General features: G+C 41.8%; 1 long non-coding RNA gene across 1 annotated transcript; it reads left to right on the top strand.

The window, feature by feature from the left end:
- Positions 1-1,756: 1,756 nt before the first annotated feature.
- Positions 1,757-3,700, top strand: LOC116570503. The gene is made up of 3 exons (XR_004277447.1): positions 1,757-2,309; positions 3,135-3,213; positions 3,662-3,700. It is a non-coding gene; the product is annotated as an uncharacterized LOC116570503 (long non-coding RNA).
- The last annotated feature ends 2,843 nt before the right edge of the window (positions 3,701-6,543 follow it).

Here is a 6,543-nt window from a genome sequence, read left to right as displayed (position 1 = left end):
TCTCTCACTGCTCTGCTTTCTTGGGCTGCAATCTCAATGCAGATTTCTTAATCCCCTCTCATAGAAGGGCAACCTGAAGGACAGAGAACATAATATATATTTAGAGGGCTAGCATGAAAGAGGGAGACAGTGATGGAGAGCCCCCTTATACTGTGAGGAATTATTTGGATGTAAAAGACAGGAAATATAACTTACCTGACTTAAAAAGGAGAATCTATTGACTTAGGTACTTGAAAAAGTCTGGGAATAAAGCTGGCCTAAAGTACAAGGGTTCATGCTGGGGCTCAATTGATGCCTTCAAGATTCACTTTCTATCTATTTCTTGGCATTCTGGACTGACTTTCTGTCCATATTTTGTAGCTTTAAGTGTATCTTCCAAGCTTTAAGTGTAGCTACAAGTGGTTGTGTCTCTCAGTAGTCCCTGCAGAAAATCCCACTGTGCCTTACTGGCTCCAGTTTTGTCACATGCCTATCCCTGACCAATCACTGTTGTCAAAAGCATAATATCATCTTTTGGCCAATACTGATTTATAGATGCATTCTCAAAAGAGGAGTGTTAGGGAAAGACAACTCTACCTGCCCATAGACTAAGACTGAGAATGGGGTTAGTTCCCTAGAGGTCAATAAAGGGACTGTTTCCAGAAGGTGAGTGAATGCTAGGTATCAAAAATAAAACAGATGTCTACTCCAGACCTCTTTCTCTGCCCCATTTATGCTTTCTTGTCCAGAGTTATGCCATGACTAAAGCTTGGGGTTGCAGGAAATGCTGATTCCGGAAGGTGGGATGGGCTGGGGTCACGGAGAAGAACCTGAAGGAGGAGGAATCAGTCAGAGTCCCCAACACCCATGTGGATAGACCGTCCAATAATCTGGTCTCTCACTGTTCACCCCTTCTCATCCTTGAACCCTTTATTTCCATTCCAGTTTAGTTATAGCCATGTCCTAGAACTTATCACCAGGAACACTTCTGCCATCTGAAAAGACAGTCTGACATTCCACCAAGTTCATCCTTTCAGCTTATGCCCTCAGTACGCCAATTCTTTAACTTAGGAACTACAAGGCACTGTACACATCTCCCTATCCATCTAGACTGGTTTGTCTCATTTCCTCACTCTCCAAGGAAAACTTCATTGTTCATCACTTAATTCCAAACCTAAAGAGCTCTATTTTTTCTTTAAATTTTTATTCATTTTTTAAATTTTTCAGTGTTACAAATTTCTGTGTTTATGCACGACACCCAGTGCTCCATGCAATACGTGCCCTCCATAATACCCACCACCAGCCTCACCCAACCTCCCACAGCCTTCCCCTCCAAAACGCTCTGTTAGTTCCTCAGAGTCCACAGTGTCTCATGGTTTGTCTCCCCCTCCAATTCCCCCAGCTCCCTGCTCCTCTCCATCTAAGAGCTCTACTTTTGACAGCTTTTCATTCGCCTTTCATCTGTCATGCCAGGCAAAAGGCAGTTGTGTCTTTTTTAGACCTGTATTCTAATAAAGGGGTGATTCATGTAGGATAAAATCAACACAAGTAATTGTGTTGATGCCACCATAAATGTTGTATAGTATTAGCTTCAACAATCCGTGAAAACAACCCATTAGTTCCTTCAGTGTTTAATGTGCACTAGGCATTCTTCGAAGCATTAGCGGCACACCAGTGAAGGAAACAAAGCTCCCTGTCTTGACCGACCTCATATGATTGTTCTTTAGTCAATTCTCTTACCTAAGCGTTCAAAATGATTTCACTTTTCTACAATTTCTCGTCACCTCATTCGTTGAGCGTATGTGCTGGACCACGGCAGGGGAATAAAAGGTCACCAGAACTTTTCATCATCAAAAGACTTCAAAAGAGTAACAGTATCAACACGTGAACATCTATCCCTCTTTTCTCTTTCCTTCCTATTATACTGGAAGGTTTTCCTCCGGGATCTGTCCTTGCTTCCCAACTTACAGCACTTTTTTTCACTGCTTGAATATTTGGCTTTATCGTCTACTTTTCTCGAAAACTGAGAACATATTTACCTCAATACAGTCTGGCACGCCAGCAGAGTTCAGAAACTCCCAAACAGAAGAGCCAGTAACTGAAGGGATTTCTAAGGAGAGGTTCCGACCAGCCTGCTCTGGGGGCGGAGCCACGCACAGGGCGAGTCGCACCTGGGGGTGTGGCTACGTACAGGCTACAGAGGCCACATCCTGCGGCGGTTCGCGTCCTGGAGGGGACTGCATCCAGGGGCGGGCTTCGTCTCGGGAAAGCCACACCCAGAGGCGGTATTACCCCAGGGTGAGCCATGCTCAGGGGCGGGACACGGCCAGGTAGGCGCAGGGGAGACAGGGCAATGTGGAGGTCGAGCCACACTTGGGGTGGTGACTATGTCCACGGCAAACCGTGACAAGCGCGGGATAACGTTCAGGGCAACGCGTACGCGGGGGCGGACCATGTCCAGAGTGAGCCCATCTAGGTGCGGGGCTGAGGAGGCTGTGGTGTTTGGCTTCTTCATGGCGGCGGTGCTGTACCGTCTGACTGTTAAGCATTTCACCTCAGTCTTCTGGATCCTGTCTCCATCACTTCTGAAAATCGAGTTTTGATTTGCCTCAAAGTCAGATTTTGACGGAGAACTTCTGGGTATCCGAACGACCTACCCTTCTGCCCAGAAGGTCCCTTCCCACAGTTGGCCTTTTCCATCCTGGCTGTTGGCTCTAGAGGCCGCTCAATGCCCAACGGTCTCAGAACGTGCCTCAGCGAGCCACGCGAGCGCCCTTTGCGGAGGTCACTGGATGGGACTTGCTGAGGTGATCCTAGTAATGAATAGAGCGGCGATATGGACCCCTGTTAAGACTTCACCTTGTACCAGCTGCCTGCCCCTGTACAAGAAGCCTGGCTCGGATCTCATCTATTATTTGCAGAGATAATAATATCTGACAGGGCTGGCCCTGAGACGTGGAATGAAGTGAAACATTTAGAGTCGTGTTAAGGGTTGATGTTACTGAAGGGTTTGGGGCGCCTGTGGTGACCTCGTGGGACTTCCGGCCCTCGGAGAGCCTAGTGCCTTGCAAGTGCCTGCACTGGTCGGGACAGTGAGACGTCAAGATCTGAGTTCAGACGCTCAATTAACAGTCATCATTTCTGATTCGCTGCAGAACCCGGAACTGGAAGGATGTTCGCAGTTCGCCAGTTTTCAAACAAGCCAACAAGAGCTTCAACCACGGGGACCTAGCGGTGAGTTCAGTAGGAATGGTTTGTGGGAACCTCAGGTATAGGTCATCGAGGCATTACGGACAGGCTAGAGGCAGAGCCATTTGCCACGCCTTGCCTGAACCAGGATAGCAGGACGCGCACCTCTCCAGCAGGCGGGACTACGTGTCTTTGATTAGAAACACTCATAATTGCCTTACATTGCGGGCATTGATGCATTCATGCATGCTGTGTGTCTTGGTTCTGTGTTAGGAAGTGTCACCATGTTTATCATTGTAAGAGGTGGAAGAGAATCCCAATTGTGACTAATTCTACTATTAGAAAGTATTAAATGTGAATTTGAAAGATATGTGAAGCTAAAATAAACCTCGTAGATTCCCACCTTCAAAACAATTACTGTTAACTTTCTGGTGCATCTTCTTTGAGATTTTATTATGTCTACTTAAAAAAAATTAATATATTTATTTGACAGAGATCACAAGCAGGCAGAGAGCAGGCAGAGAGAGAGAGGAATGGAAGCAGGCTCCCTGCCAAGCAGAGAGCTGGATGTGGGGCTCCATCCCAGGACCCTGGGATCATGACCCAAGGGGAAGGCAGAAGCGTTAACCCACTGAGCCATCCAGGTGCCCCACTATGTCTACTTTTAATACTGCTTAAATAATATATATTTTAACTGAAAAACACTATCATAAACATTTTTAAGTCATTATAAACTTTCATAACGTTTTTATGATAACATTCTTTTAAGTGGTAGAATATTTAACTGCTTTTTGTTGACATTTGTTAGTTTCTAACTTCTGAAATTTTACTATTTTGGCTTGCCATGTTTGGTCATAATTGTACTTATTTATAAACCCTCCTGTTCCAAACAGCGTCAAGCTTTTCCTATGTCGGAGTAACCCTGGTTCTGCCCTAGGCCAAATGCTTTTTTCTTTCTCCTGCTTCCTTAGATGAGTTGTGTGCTCATGTGGTTAGCTGATTCAGCAGTAGACTGTCCTCTGAGTGTCAAGCCAGTGAAACCAAATGCTTGCTGAACCTCCTTTATCAGATCTTAGAGACTGAACCTTCCCTTCCCCATACAGTTCCAGTTTCAGTAGCACCTGAAAATCCAAGCAAGAAACACAAGAGCCACTTTACATTCTTCTCTATTGTAGCTAGTCAGTTACTTCGTGGAGAAGCTGGAAAAATATGTTGCGCAGAGAAATCCTAGAACTCTCACAGTATAGTACATTCCCCAAAGAGATTATAAGATCCTTCAGGTCATGAGCTATATTTTGGTAATTAATTTTAGTTATATTAGTAATAGATGTTCACATTCTCCTGAATCAAAATTAAAACTCTCATTAAAGTTAAATACCCCATTCCAAAACAAAGTGTCTCATTCCACATCAATCAATTAATTAATTTCTGTGCTACTTATATCAATACAGACTATTGGTTTCCTAGTTGATTCAATTCAGTCTGCTACTGTTCATTTATTTTGGTGCCCAAATTGTCAGTTTTAGCTGATTACCTCAGTCTGACTGTTGTATTCTTTTGATTTATCTCAAGCATTTTTTACTTTCTGACACAAAAGATGTTTCAAGCTGATTGTATACTTTTCCTTGCATAATCCTTCAGTTCTTGATTTCTTTAATGGAAAATGGTATTCAGAAGCCAACGTCAGTTTGCTAGATGTGTTCATTATTATTAGGATGTTGCTGTTTGTTGACTGTCTCAATAAATAGAGTTAAGGAATATGTATATATATGCAGACACACACACTTCCACACATTTAAATACTAATTTATTTTTCTCGTCTCTACATGTGTTGAAAGTTGTGAGTTCACACCAATACTTCTAGTTATAATCTAACACCACAGGGTTCATCCTAGTTTTCTCCCTTTCCAGTTTTGCAACTTCTTTCTCCAGCTATATTGGCTGGAGCTTTATTAGATTTTTAAAAATCTTTTCAGAGAACTAGCTTTTGGTTTAGTAGATTTTTCTCCACTTTTTTTGTTATGTGTTTTCTATTTCGTGGATTTCTTCTCTGGCTTTTATTATTTCTTTCTTTTTTTTTTTTTTTAACCTACTTTGGGTTTAATTTGCACTTCTTTTCTGTAGTTGCTTAAGGTAGAACTGAAGGTCACTGGTTTGAGACTTCTCTTATAAAGACATCTAGTGCTATGAATTTTTCTCTTAATACTGCTTTAAGTACATCTTGGAAATTTCAGTGTGTTATGTTTTGTTTTCATTCTGTTCAAAGTATTTTTAGTTTCCCTTTTGATTTATTCTTTGGTCCATGGGTTATTTAGAAGTTTTTATATAATTTCCAAATATTTGGTGGATTTTTCACAGATTTTTCTGATACTGATTTAAAAAAATTCCCTGTGGTAGAAGTACATACTTTTTCCAATTTGAAGAGTTTAAATTTATTTGGTAATGTGTGTGTGTTTGTGTGTGTGTGTTTTATGTCTCAATACAGAACGTGTTTTGTCTTGGTTAATCTTGTACATTTTTCTCTTGTGTGGAGTATTGTATGAACGTTAATTATGTCAAATTGATTGACAGTGTGTTCAAGTATTCTATGTCCAAACTGATTTTTTGTCTTTTCAGTCACTTACTTAGAGAAGGCTATTGAAATCTTTGACTGTAATTGTGGATTTATCTATTTCTCCTTGAAGTGGTGTTTTTTTCTTTATATATTTTGAAACCTTGTTATTAAGTATGTCAGTTTTCAGACTATTCTTTGTTGTGTGTGGGTGAAGTCTGTTTTTTAGCTTAGTGCTCAGGTAGTGGTTTGTCAGAGATTTTCTTAAATGACTGGGGAGAAAAGAAAAAAAGAGGAAAGAAAAGACTCTAGATCTTTGCATATTGGCTGTGTGCTGGAGCACTCCCTTCTTGTTTTTGCTGAGCCTAAAGATTAGCTACTGGTGAAAGAGTAGTGTTCTCTCAGGTCTTTTCAGTACATTGTCCTATCGTGTATATGTCTGTGGCTTCTAGATTCTCTGGTGTATGGGAGAACTTTTCAAAGCCTCCTGGAGTCCTAGTCTACTGTTTTGCATCACTCTTCTCTTCCCAGCTTTGTTTTGATTAGGATCATTTATCTTTTTGTTTTTTTTTTTAAACAAATTTAGAGTGTTTCTTAATATTTGAAGTGTGTTAGTTTTGATTTTTTTTTTTTTTTAAGAGAGGAGGAGAGAGGTGGAGGAAGGGGCAGAGGGAGAGGGAGAGAGAGAATCTTAAGCAGGCTCCCAGCCCAGTGCAGAGCCTGATGCAGGGTTTGATCCTGCAGTCCTGAGACCATGACCCTATCTGAAATTAAGAGTTGGACACCCAAATGACTGAGCCCCAGGCACCCCAAGTTTCTGTCTT

Source organism: Mustela erminea, chromosome 12, assembly GCF_009829155.1.
Source record: "Mustela erminea isolate mMusErm1 chromosome 12, mMusErm1.Pri, whole genome shotgun sequence".
Taxonomy (NCBI): Eukaryota; Metazoa; Chordata; class Mammalia; order Carnivora; family Mustelidae; genus Mustela; species Mustela erminea.
This window is presented reverse-complemented; position numbering and strand designations above follow the sequence as displayed.